Below are 14,300 nucleotides of genomic sequence, written 5' to 3'. Positions count from 1 at the left end.
CAGGACATACAGAATGAAAGAAAGGTTTTTTTTTTTAAAAAAAAAAAAAAGCCCCAAGGCAAAATATAGATGAAGGGAAATGGGCTAAAACAACTTATAAGAACTAATGGGATAAGCCCAAGCTAAGATTGAGCATTAATAATTAATAATAGTCTCAGTGTCTTTATTTGGGAGCTGGTCAGTGGCCCAAAGAAAATTCCAACTATAGAGATGCCTCCAAAATAATGCTGATAAAGCAAGCTGAACCCACACTTGTCCATCGCCACAGAAATGTGTCGAGGCTGGAAGAAGCACCTGTGAGTGTTGCCGTCGTCCACGGAAAGAGGTCCGCATTGCTGAACACGAAGCAGGGGTGGTCATATTCCTTTAAGGCCCCTGGAAAGTCTACACTGAGGAACTTAGCGCAATTGAGCATGGTGTCTCTGGCCTTCTTGGTGACACAGACACCATAGTCAAGCTGCTGGTGTTGCAAGACTGGGTATAAATAAGACAGCCACTATTTGAGATGCTCCTCTATATGGCTGAATGAGATGGCCTCCTTGTGGGGAGAGATGCAGTTCTCGGGTGTGTTAGCCACCCATCTCTATCTCCCAGTTCTGTCTTGTCATAAGCTCCAGATCCACCCATATGTTAAGTCGTGGAACCAAGGGGCAGTGGGGACTCCTCAGGACAAGCAGGCAATACTCTGGGAGACCCTTGTACCACAGTCAAGTCGCTCAAGGGACCCGGATCCTGGCAAGGATGCAAGGAGGTGCTCAAAGGAGGTGTAGGCTGGAGCTCCTGGTCCTGGGAGGGATGTGCGTTGGTGGTGCCCTGCAGCAGCTTGGGGACATGCACCTGCCAGGACAGGAGCTTCAGGTCGTCACTAAACAGGTAACAGAGGAGAATCACTCCAAGGCACGGCACGCAGAGGGCCAGGAGCCAGCCACGGGCCCCATGTAAGATCCCCAAGAACTTCAAATGCTGCCTTCCAGGAGCTTCATCTTCCGGCAGCCGCTCCTGGTGAAAAACAACAGGGAGCCTCCACTGCTGCGCCAGGGTTTAGACTGACTCTGGGCACCTGGGAATGGGTGAGGCTGCCTCCTGGGCATTTTATGTACATGCATGATTGTTGTTATGAACCTGTCTCTTATCAGCATGGAAAGGAGATAGCATCTGTACACTGTGAATGGGTCATTAGGAAGCACCCAAGTGTGGGGCTGTCCTTGTGACGTAGTTGCCCTAGTTCCTTAACTCTAGGGAAGTACAATGGTCAGGGACACAGGCAGTAAATCCTGAGTAACGACGCAAGCAGCTGCTGGTGGAATTAGCTGGGAGAGTGGAAAGACGGGAAGTCTTGTGAACCCAACTCTTCTTTGGAATCACCTTGAACCTTAGGTGCTCACCATGCAGACCACGCTGGCCTGGAACTCACCATGCAGACCATGCTGGCCTAGAACTCACCATGCAGACCACGCTGGCCTGGAACTCACTATGTAGAACATGCTGACCTAGACCTTGCTATGTATACCATGCCGGCTCTAGACCACTTTGGCCTGGAACTCACTATGTAGAGCAAGCTTGCCTGCTCTGCTTTTTCCAGTAACCCTGAGGGATATGAGCCCACAGAAAGAGCATTTTTGCCCAAATGAAAGAGCACATTATTCTATTAGGATTTGGGCTGGTGTCTGCCAGTCAGAGGCTCCCCTCCTTAGTGATTAGCAGCTGTTTGCTGAATTCTTTTTTTTTTCTGTAGGTTTTGATGCCTGTCCTGGAACTAGCTCTTGTAGACCGGGCTGGCCTCGAACTCAGAGATCCTCCTGCCTCCGCCTCCCAAGTGCTGGGATTAAAGGCGTGCACCACCACCACCCGGAGCTAGCTGAAGAGACTCTGCACCTGCTTGAGCTCCTTCCCAAGGACGGTGCAGGGAGGAGCTGGCTGACTGTACTGTTCTTTGTTCTGCCTTGGGCCTGTGATTAGTACTTATGCTGGCTAAGAAATAACTGGGGGCTGGTTGGCACTTACCTTCAGGCCTCCTGGTCTGTCCCGTGTTTCCCTTCATCTGCCTCTTCCTTTAAGCTCAAGCCCCATCCCAGGTACCCGCTGCTGATTCCTGTCAGAGCCGGCTCTGACAGATCTACAACAGTGTATTCATTTCACCTCAGCCTAAAAAAATAAAATACTTGCCCATTTGGAAGGTAAAAGATGGCATGCTTATTAATTGTCCTAATTGTGTGTTTGTTTGATTATGAAAGAGCCTGAACAGTTTTCCTCATTCCTGGGGGACAATAAAATTTCAGTTAGAACTGCAGTTAGCTCAGGACTTCACATTTTAGACTGGTCTACGGCTGAGTATTTCCTCATATTATGACTATACCATATACAAAATACAGTTCTGGCCCATCCTTATTCCAATAAACAGGGAATGCTGTCATAAATGTAGTATCTCGGGAATAAAAATCAAGGCATTGGAAAAATTAACATATCAGATGCTTCCCGGGGGCCGTATTTAGTAAACGTAGAGCTGTGTAATTTGTGGGTATGAAGCAAAGCCACCTCATTTCATTCATTCGCACCATTCTAAATGTGAATGTCGTCACGCTTCAGTCAGCCATGGCTGCTCTGTTCTCAGAGCATGTGTCCTCCTGCAGCTACAGTGACCAAGAGAGGTAAACAAATAAACAAATGGAACACATAGAATGTGATGGTGCCGAAGGAAGATAAACAGGTCGCTTTTATGCTAGAAAATAGTGAAAGATGGTCAGAGCCAGTTTCTCCAAGGTGACATTAAGGCTAACCCCTAAGCTGCGTGCTAGGTTTGAACATCTCACCTGGAAGTTCTCCTGATAGAAACAGTTTCCAAGGACATGTGTTAGTAATGAATGGATGTGGAGATAAGGCTTGCACTGGTTACTTGCTTAGGTTTCATGAGCTAGGATCGTTTGGGAAGACGGAACCTCCAACGGGAAAACACCTCCAATCAAGCTGGCCTATAGGCAAGTCTGTGGGGCGTTTTCTTGATTGATGATTGATGCAAGAGGGCCCAGCTCACTGTTGACGGTGCCATCTCTGGACAGGTGGTCCTGGGTAGTACAAGAAGCCTGGTGTGGTGGCGCATGCCTTTAATCCCAGCACTCTGGAGTCAGAAGCAGGCAAATCTCTGAGTTCGGGTCCAGCCTGGTCTACAGAGTGAGTTTCGGGACAGCCAGGGCTACACAGAGAAACTGTGTCTCAATTAAATAAATAAATAAATGGGGAAGGGAGAGGGGAAGGAAGAATGGAGGGAGGGAAGAAGGAATCAGGTTAAGCAAGCTAGGAAGTAGCTGATCCTCCTGACCTCTGTTTCGGTTCTTGCCTCCAAGTTCCTATCTCTGAGTTCCTGTGCTGACTTCTCTCCCTAACGGATAGCAAATTGTAAGGTGAAATAAACCTTTTCCTCCCCAAGTTGTTTATGGTCATGGAGTTTATCACAGCAATAGAAAACAAACTAGAATGTGACTTTTAAGAGGCAATTAGGATTAGGTTACATAAGGAGGTTTGTAAATGGAGACTGTGCTTTTGTTTCCCAGCCACTCAGACCTGAATAATGACACAAAAAATATATTAATTACAGCACTGTTTGGCCAACAGCTCAGGCCTATTCTTAGCTAGCTCTTACAACTTAAATTCACCTATAATTCTTGTCTATGTTTAGCCACATGGCTTGGTACCTTTTCTCAGTAAGGAATTCTCATCTTGCTTCCTCTGCATCTGGCTGGTGACTGCCTCTCTGCCTTTCCTCTTCCCAGAATTCTCTCAGTCTGGTTGTCCCACCTATACTTCCTGCCTGGCTACTGGTCAATCAGTGTTTTATTAGAATAATACAAGTGACGAATCTTTACAGTATACAAGAACATTATCCCACAGCACTTCTTCTTTTTCTTTTCAAAACAAGAACCCTGAATCTAATCTCCTTTGTTTGGCTCTGTCTGTGGGCCACAAGCAGAGGTGCAGCTCCTTTAAGAGATGGCTTCCTGACTCAGCATTAGCAGCAAAACCTGCAAAGTTTCTTTAAGAGAAAGCCTCCTGGTTCATGCTGAGAGCATGAATGGGTCTGGCTCTTTAGGAAGGTCTGACTATGGAACATTTAAATGGGAATTGTGGAGCAGCATGTTAAAATTGCCTAATGGTGACATAGACCCGCTGCATCCCTGGAGTTGGGGCAGTGAGCATGGCTCACAGAGGCAGTGAACATATCTCTACCGTGTTGGATGGGGTAGAGCCAACAGGCAAAGCTTTAACATTAATCCTAGCCATGCCTGCTTAGGATTCAAAAAAACCAAAACTCTTCTGGTCAGAAAATGATTACAAATAAACAATAAGACAAATTCAGACAAAAAAGACTACTGAATGGGTCACAGTGTTGAATAAATGTACATGGGCTTAAGAGAGAGAGAAGAAAGAGTATAGACCGTCATAGATTAAAGGAATAAAGATATAAATAAACATTAAAAAGTAATAGAGAAAAAATAAACCACATAAAGATGGAAAATAACAGAGAGTCAGGACTATGTATATTATTGTGTTTTCTATGAATTTTTAGACTGTAGAGAGACATTTGATTCTGGGGACTGCTAAGCAAAACCAACGTATATATTTTAAAGGTATCTTGACTTCAAAATTTGAGTCTATGGATATGTTATTTTAGAAAAGAAGTTATGCTTTTGTTTCCACAGAAGATGAGAACCTGTGGATTCCTTCCAGAATAATGTGGTTTGATGGAACAAGGCCTCCTGAAAGGTCTCCATGAACCCTAAAAATACTTTGCCCAACAAATAGCAGAATGCAGTTTGGAGAAAACAATACCCAAATTCCCAAAATGATTGTTTATAAATGTTTGTTTTCATTCAAAGGGTGATATGATAAAGAACTGAATACTTTACATTGGTATGGATCTTGGTCTATTGGTATAAATTTAAGGTCAATTTTGTTACACTGTGTATATGTTTTTCTGCTCTTGTTTAAGGTATTGTGCTTGTGCAGCTCATTTTAAAATGTAATATATTACATTCCAAATACAGAAATACATATTAATAGATAGTAATCTATAATAGTCAAACTATAGTCGTGTTAGTTAGGTTTTGTAGATGTACAGAAATATATTTCAGATGGATATTTCTTCAACCTTTCAAAGACCTACAGGATATGGCATTTAAAATGTTTTAAGAACTTAGGCTTTTTTCAACAATTAAATATGTCTGCTTCTGGCAGCACTAGCTACTTCAGAGAGATTGATGGGCATTGAAGAAACTTGTTCTGGAATTTGCCTTCAGTGTGACAAGGGTAGATATCTGGGCAAGAAACTGCTCTTGCCTGGACTGCTTGGTGATATGCTGTATGAACTGGACATGCAGGACCCACAGAAAAGTGACTGCTGAACTTTTCAAAGGACAGCATGGTCCTTCAGTGATATGGGAAGTCCTTCAGTATGTGTGTTGCTTTTATTGGCTAATGAATAAAGAAGATGTTTTTGGCCAATGGCTTAACAGAGTGTAGCCAGGCCAGAAAAGAGAGAGAGAGAGAGAGTAGGCAGAGTCAGCAAGACGCCATGTAGCCAAGATGCCAGCTGCCAGCTGGAGCCTTGCCAGTAGGCCATGAACCTTGTGGTAAAATATAAACTAATAGAAATGGGTTAATTACGGATGTAAGAGCTAGCCAGCAATACACTTCAGTGATTGGCCAAACAGTGATTTAATTAACACAGTTTTGTGTGGTTATTTCTGGTCTGGTTGGCTGGGTGTAAACAAGTGGTCTCCCACCTTCAGGGTTCCTGCTTCACAGAAGAAACTGTCAGACATTCTTCAGGACACAGAAAAAGACAACTGACGAACTCTGGCAGTTCAAGGCAGAACCGATCTTCAAATTTCCTGCTTCACTGAAAAGTTTGCCAGATTTTATGGGACTATAGGCTGAAGATGGTTACCCAAATGTTACGAAAGAACACTGGGTGATTGTCCAGGCAGTGGGATGTCGCTGTCATTTCATTTTGAAAGTTGCTTACAATGCACTTCCTGTTTGCTTAGAAACTATTATACCCTTCTGGGCTCTTTGATGGAATTGAAGACAGATAGTTATAATTATAGTTTTCCTTAGTTGTGATAACAGATAAATTAGATATGAAACCCCCCAGATACAAATAGACTAAGTATTATAAATGTAATTCTTGCTTGAAAACTGCTTTGTTATATATAATTTTACTATGTTAAAGTTAAAACCTTCCTCTTTATTTAGACATGAAAGGGGAAATGATGTGAGATTCCCCTCTGTATGCTGTAAATATGCTTTGTTACCATTGGTTAATAAAGAAGCTGCTTTGGCCTATGGCAGGACAGAATAGAACTAGGTGGGGAAAACTAAACAATGCTAGGAGAAAGAAGGCAGAATCTGGGAGACGACATATAGGTATCCAAGGAGAAAGATGTTAGAACCTTACTGGTAGGTCACAGCATCGTAGTGATACATAGATTAATAGAAATGGGTTAAGATGTAAGAGCTAGCTAGAAGTATACCTGAGCCATTGGTCAAACAGTGTAGTAATTAATATAGTTTCTGTGTGATTTATTCAGGTCTGGGTGACCAGGAAACCAATGCACAATCTTCATTTACAAATTTTGAAGTCCAGGCATTTTCAAAATATACAGGTTGGATTAATCCAGAAGCATTTATAATCAAATGTCTTTTAGCTGCTGTTGCTCCTTCCTTAGCAGTCACACAATTCAAAGACAACACAGTAACATTCAATATCCAGATTCTCTATGTATTTTCCATCTTTACATTTTTTCCTATTTCTTTTATTTTTATTTTTTAATTTTTGGTTTTTTTTGACACAGAGTTTCTCTGTACGTCTCTGACTGTCCTTGAACTCACAGAAGGCCTTCTGCCTTTGCTTCCCAAGTGCTGGGCTTAAAGGTGTGCACCACCACACCCAACTACTCTATTTCTTTTATTTATTTATTTATTTATTTATTTATTTATTTATTTATTTCGAGACAAGATTTCTCTGTAGCTTTGGTGACTGTCCTGGAACTAGTTCATGTAGACCAGGCTGGCCTCGAACTCACAGAGATCCATCTGCCTCTGCCTCCCGAGTGCTGGGATTAAAGGCATGCGCCACCACCACGTGGCCCCTATTTCTTTTTTAAAGGATGTTCTCTATCCTTTTTCTTTTCTCTCTCAAGCCTACATATATTTTAAACACACTGTAAACTTTATGGGTTTTTTGTTTTTGTTTCCATCTGAATCTGTCTTTATTGTCTATCTCTATCCTTTTTCTGAGCACGTGAGTTTTTAATCTGCTGAGAAGCACGGCTAGGATTAAAGCTGCAGCCTTGGTGTCCGGCTCCACCCGATTCCTTAGCTTTTTGAGAGTCTAGGTTCGTGGTGGAGGTACTGGCAGGAGCCACATTTATTGTCATAACTCTGTGGAGTTTCTGGGTCCATGCCATCACCAAGAAAGAAGCCTGATGCTGGCTGCTTATAAACAGCATTTAAGTGTTTGGTGGTGTGGCCTCTTAAAAGAGCTGCAAGGTTTTTGAGGCTAAAGCTGAGTCAAGAGGCAAGAGGCATTTCTTAAATGAGCCACACTTCTACTTGCTACCATCAAACAGAGCCTACCATAGAAAAGACAGTTACCAAGAAGCTGCACTTGACTCTGATCTTGTCTGTTGAGAATCCTATCCTTTTTTTTTTTTTTTTTTTTTTTTAGCTTACTCAGGCTTTATGTGGAAATTCTTGCCAAATGTCTGGGCACCATTATGTAATCAGAGACTGTGCTTTCATTTCCTGGCCACCCAGACCCAAATAATCACACAAAACTACATTAATTAAAACACTGTTTAGCCAACAGCTCAGGCATATTCCTAACTAGCTCTTATATCCCACTTCTATTAACCTGTGTATCACCATGAGGCTGTGGCTTACCAGTAAGGTTCTGGTGTCTTTCTCCTTCAGCAGCTACATGGCTCTACCTACTCTCTATATATGTTCAGATTTCCCACCTAGCTTCACTCTGCTAAGTCACTGGTCAAAACAGCTTTATTCATCAACCAATAAAAGCAACACTTATATAGAAGGACATCCGTATCAGAGGTTGAAGTCCTGAGAGTGATAATTAGTGACTTTACAAGAGGGAGATCTAAGGTAACACACATCATTGTGCATCAACCATGTTATATAACACAGTGATAGGTCCTCACCAGATGCCAAACACAGGCTTAGGTTTCCCAGATGATAAATAAATAAAGGCAAATAAATTTGTAACTTTATAAAATATTTGTAGGTGGACATTTCTTTCCAGCCTATTGCTTCCCAAATAACTGACATAGAGTCTTAATATTTATTGTACATGCTCAGTTGATAGCTCAGGCTTATTACTAGCTAGCTCTTACATTTTAACTTAACCCACATTCTTTATTGATGCTCTGCCATGTGGCAGTCCCTTTATTAACATGGAATGTTCATCTCTTGCTTCCTCTGTCTGTATCTGGCTGGCAACTCTAGACTCTGCCCTTCTTCCTCCCAGCATTCTCCTAGTCTGGCTTTCCCACCCACCCTTATTCTCTTCAGCTATTGAACCTGTCAGCTTCTTTATTAAACCAATCACAGCTGCATATATTCACACAGTGTAAAGGAATATTCCACAGCAAGTATTCCATCTCAGTAATTTGCTATGGTGACAAAAGAATATTCAGACAGCAGGGAAGAAGGGCTTTGTGGTCCTGATGTGAGCAGAAGTTTCACTGGCTCAGTGTTCAGAATGCAGAGTGACCCAAATATTTGGGGGTCTCTGAGGCCATGATAAAGGAGGTGGAATTTAACTCTGGATTCAGTGACAAAGTATTGAAGGTTTCAGAGGGACCATGCTTGTTACTGCATGGGAAATGGGTTAAAGAATAGAAGTTTGCAGATAAGAAACTGCAGTGATAGGTCCAAGGGGCAGCCTGGGACAGGGACCTGGGACAGAAGTGAGTCATCTAAGTCCCTACACACGTGACTTTAGCTCAGTCTGCTACCCTTAAACCTCCTCCCTCACATAAACCCATTAACGATTAGACCAGCACCTTCAAATACGCTCTTGGAACCGTGGGAGCTGTTCTCTGTATGTCACCCCAAACTGGGCTACATGTAACTGACCGACAAAGCCTTAGATTCAAACCCAAGGAGTATGGAAAACCCATCAGGAAGTTGAGTCTTTTCTATGGGGCCTCCTGTCCATTTACCCTGCTGTGGTGGACAGAAGATCACCATGAATTCACTGTACACAGAAGCCTTTCAGAACTTCTCTCCTGCTTAAGTGGGCCATTCACTCATTCTCTGAGAACTCTCTTCTTCCTCGAGAGGTAAACCGCCCCCCATGGGGGCGGGGCTTACTAGGTCCAAAAAGACACAATCCTGCTTACTGAGAGGTCAGGCTGCTGTCTCAGCTTCTAGCCTCTCTCCTCTCTGGGGAAGAAGGACTAGAGAACAAGACGACCTCCGCTCAGGCAGGCAGTTCTCAGGAATCAACACCCTCACAGTGGGACACCTCTGATTCCTAGATACTAACCGGGTTCCCTTTCAGTTCCCTTCCCTTAAGGACCACAAGGCCTGTGCCACAGCCTCCTCACTCCGCTCTTCCTGGCACTCCCCTCAGTCTCCCCCTCCCCTCCCCATGCTAGGCTGTCCCTGCCCACCACCAGCACCACCAGCACCGCCAGCACCTGCATTTCTGACGTGAAGCTTCCTTAGGGCATGCAGGTCCCGCAGAAGTAATATGTAGTTATTGGCCTCTTCTGTCAACCTTCAAATGTCACTTTCCAATGGACAGTGGGGAATCTCAGTCAAACCAATGAAGAACTATTCAGTCTAAATGCTCCAAAGTCAAGGCGCCCGCGTGGTTTAGCGTCGCACCCAGCAAACAGGCATAGATTAAGCTATGTGCAGAAGACAAAATATTCACCGTGCACACGGTGATCAAAGAGTCAAGGGTGATACCCACGACTACCTGCCTCTGCTGACTGCACAGGTGAGGTCCTGATTGACACAGGGAACAGGAGCCTAGCGAATGATAAAGAAGATTACACCTGTTGAGTATCCCTAATCCGAGAATCCGAAATGTTTCAAAATCCGAGATCTTTTGAGCATCAGCATGCCCCAAATTAGAATATTTCACATTTTGGATTTTCATATTAGGGACGGTTAGCCAGTAAACTCTATGTAAATAGTACCTCTAAATAGACCTCCCCACTCCTGACATCAGAAACACTTTCTTGTTCCAGTCCTTTTAAGTTCAGGCTTGCAGTGGAAGCTCTGAGTGTTTAGGCGAAGAGGGTGGTTTTGAGGAGTGGGGTGTGGTTGGCATGTTCTGGGTAGCCAAGCCACAAGCAAGGCAATAGGAGTGGGAATGGGGTTGGAACCACTTAGTGTAAGAAATAGGCTCCCATGGAAACTGGGAACCCCCACCCGTCCTCGCCTGACCAGCAGCAAGAAGGCGGGGTCTGGTCCTGGAATCTAAACAATCTCTTTATCAGCTCCTAGGCAATGGAGGTCAAAGAAGAGAAGTTACACATTTCTTAACTAGATAAACTTGGGTCTCTTTACGCAAATCATTGACTAGAGTCATATGCTCTTATTACATTTCCTGTCTACACTCTGCGCTCAGGAGGGAGTCCTATTCCGCTCTTCTCAGCTCTGGGTCTCGGTGAGGCATGGTGGAGCTGAGGCCTTCTCATCACACCTTAGTCGATCTGATCAGAAATGAAAAGTCCCATTTTTTTTTCTTTTTGAAAACCAAGGTTGGTAGTTGCCGTGGTTGGTTTGCTGTTTGCCTGTAGAGCAGTGGTTCTCAACCTTCCTAAGGCTGTGACCTTTCAATACAGCTCCTCATGTTGTGGGTGATCCCCAACCATGAAACCATTTTCATTGCTACTTCCTAACTGTAACTTTGCTACTCTTATGAGTCATAATGTAGAGATATCTAATATGCAGGATAGTCTTGGGCGACCCCTGTGAAAGGGTCATTCAACTCAAAGGGGGTCACGACCCACAGGCTGAGAACCTCTGCTTTAGACCATGGCACTGTCCCACACAGCATGGGCCTTCTGTGCTTAGTGTCTGCTCACGCATCAGGGAGGACTCCACATTCCCCACTGACCCTTCAGTGTTAGCCTGGATCTAGCATTTCTATCGTAAACCCACTTTTTTGTTTCTGTTCAATTATTTGCTTGCATTTAATTTGCTGCTGTTTGGTTGGTAGGATGGAGTGCGGGCATGCCACAGCACCTGTTGGAGGACAAACTATGGGAGCCAGTTCTCTCCTTCCACCATCAGGACTCGATGGTTTGAACTCAGATCGTTAGACTTGGCAGCAAGAGCCTTCAGCCACCGGGCCATCTTGTCAACCCTTTAGTCCATGCCTTTTTTCATGAGCCTAACAGTCACACCCAATATGATGGGAAGGAGAAACACAAATATGGATACCGACATTAAATGTCACTACTTAGTGACAATTCACAGAACACTCACTCATATTAAAATTCCTAGGTCAGTGAACTAAAAAGGTAGAATTTCAAAATTATCCTTAAGCTCCTGCCCTGAAGATTACACCCGGTGATCCATTTTACGTATTTATGAATGCATTTATTTGTTTGTTTTTTAAAATTGTTCCGAGACAAAGCCGATGCCCAGGCTAGCCTTGAACTTGTGATCCTCCTGGCTGAGCACACTTGGCTTGGTCCACATTTTAGAGAACACTAGCAGGAACACACACCTGATCAGCAGGCAATAGTACCTGCCTATAGTACCTGTCAAATAGTACCTGTCAAAAGGGGTACCCAGCCCTTATGACTCCTCTGAAGGAGTCACCTTCTGACTCCGACAGAAGGAAGTCTGAGCCTGTGTAGATCAGCCACAGTGTGGGCTGAAGGCTCTCTGGTGATTTCCATGTCCTTCCAACTGACTTTTTTCCTGTTTTCGTTCTTTCTTATCAAATTAAAAAAAAATCCTTTGTTGTTGAACTATGGCATTCCGACTGTGGGCTCATTACCAGGCCCTGCATAGAAACAGAGTCCAATCAACAGTGAAACCATGAAGAGGTTCCTTTAATATATGTACTCAAGTACTTAATAGTCTTGGAAGGAAAGGGAAAGGCTTATATAACTGTGGTCACCATACTTTCCATGGCCATCTGATGGCCCAGCTTTCTTCTTCATGGAGAAAAGTCGGGGCCAGCAGAACATCACAGAGCATGGCAGTTAGCCTGGCCCATAAAAGGCATGCCTTCTAAGTACCTTTTCTTGCCTGTTGATTTCCATGAAAAGTAAGGCCTGAAACACAGATGACATCAGAGCTAGTGGCTGCGTGTCTCCTCCCACTCCTCCGGAGCACCTGACAGAACTGCATTTCTCCATGCGGCCCTGTGACCTGTTCTAGCCAAATGGCACGTGAGGAGGGGTTTGTGTCCTCTCTGGGGGTAACCCTTTTAGAGCTGGGACCAGCTCCATCACGTTCCCTCTTCCTCCCCCTGTGGCTGTGGTAGCCTCATCACAGGTGATGGCTCCATCAACCTGCATCTTTGAAGGAAAACAGCTGAAGTGAAGTTTCCCAGGATCAAGGCAGACATGATGCTTGAGAGGTGGTGGCTGTCCCAGGCCAGTCGATCTTGGAGCATGGTCTTGACCTCCTTGATTTGTAAAGACAAGTCTCTGAACTGAACACTCCTTGGGGTTAAGCTCCTTAACCAGATGTTGCAAATCAACCAAATACGTAGAAAGTAGACTCAGCGAGCTGCAAATAGAATTTAGCTTAGGCACCTGAAGATTGTGCGGTGCTGGGAAACTCAAAAATGCTACTGCCCGGGTCACTCCCTCGATGCACCCTGTGTTTTTCTGGGGCCAATTCTTTGGTACAGAATTTTTACTGCTTAGTCAGTTCTTCCCAGCAGCCCTTCCTACCCTGAAGGTGTCCCAGATCTACCACTTAATGCACTGTGTTGCCATCTTAAACTCTCATGGACAGATGGCTCATTTGTTAAGAGCAGGGACTTGTGCTGCAGAGGACCCAGGTTCGATGCCCAGTACTCATCTGTGTCTTGCCTAGACTACAAACCTGACCTGTATTCCCAACAGCTACTCCTTTGTCAATCACGGCTTTGACCCACATCTGATCTTGACTTCTAGATAAGATTAAGTTGCTTTCTCACTGAATTGTCCTCACTTCCTGGTATAACCACTCCAGCCTAAGGTCTTCCTTTTTTGAACAGGACCCCAAACCACGAAACTTTGGGTTTTCTTGTGTTGGCTTTTCTTCCTCAGGAAGTAATACCCTGTGGGCTTCAGGTTTGTTCCAGTTGTGTGTGTCAGAGGCCAGTGATGGTTTTCTCCCTGTCTCTGAGGTTGCTGTGTGTGCTTTGTGAGTCTTACTATAACCTCTCAACAGAGAAAGAATGGACATTCAGAGAGATTTTAAAATCCCCTCCAGTGGGGGAAGGGGCGACTGCAGAGATGGCTCACTGATTAAGAACACTTGCTGCTCTTCCACAGGACCTGGATTCAGTTCCCTAGCACCCGCATGGCAGCTCACATCTGCCTGTAACTCCAGTTTCAGGGGATCTAGCAGCTTTTTGTGGCCTCTGTACAGGGTATACATGCACATAAAACAAAATAAATATTCACATAAAAATGTAACAAATATTTATTTAAAATTTCCCAAGGCCAAAACCTCCCCACTTAGAACTCTTTTCTCCTGTCCTTCCTGGGTCTTGTTGCATTCTTTTGGCAGACACTCATTGGGTTCACCTGTATGCTACAGTGAACTGCAACCCTAGCAACCCTAGCCTGTGACGTCTGCCATCACTTTTTGCTGTTTTTCTTTTAACGTATATTATTGTATATGCTATATATAGTATTACTACATATAATACTATATATTATATACAATATATGTTTTGTTGTTGTTGTTTTTTCGAGACAGGGTTTCTCTGTACCTTTGGAGCCTGTCCTGGAACTAGCTCTTGTAGACCAGGCTGGCCTCGAACTCACAAAGATCCGCCTGCCTCTGCCTCCCGAGTGCTGAGATTAAAGGCGCGCGCCACCACCGCCTGGTTTACAATACATGTTATATAGTATATATAATATATTGCATATAGTGTGTATATACATATGCATACTTACAGACCACACACACACACACACACACACACACACACACACACACACACACATCTTTCCTGCTTTGAAGAAGTCTTGCTATGTAGTCCTGGCTGTTCTCGAACTCTCGATCCAGCTGCCAAGGCGATCCGCGTGCGA

Source organism: Myodes glareolus, chromosome 2, assembly GCF_982192425.1.
Source record: "Myodes glareolus chromosome 2, mMyoGla1.1, whole genome shotgun sequence".
NCBI lineage: Eukaryota > Metazoa > Chordata > Mammalia > Rodentia > Cricetidae > Myodes > Myodes glareolus.
Note: the sequence above shows the minus strand (reverse complement) of the source record.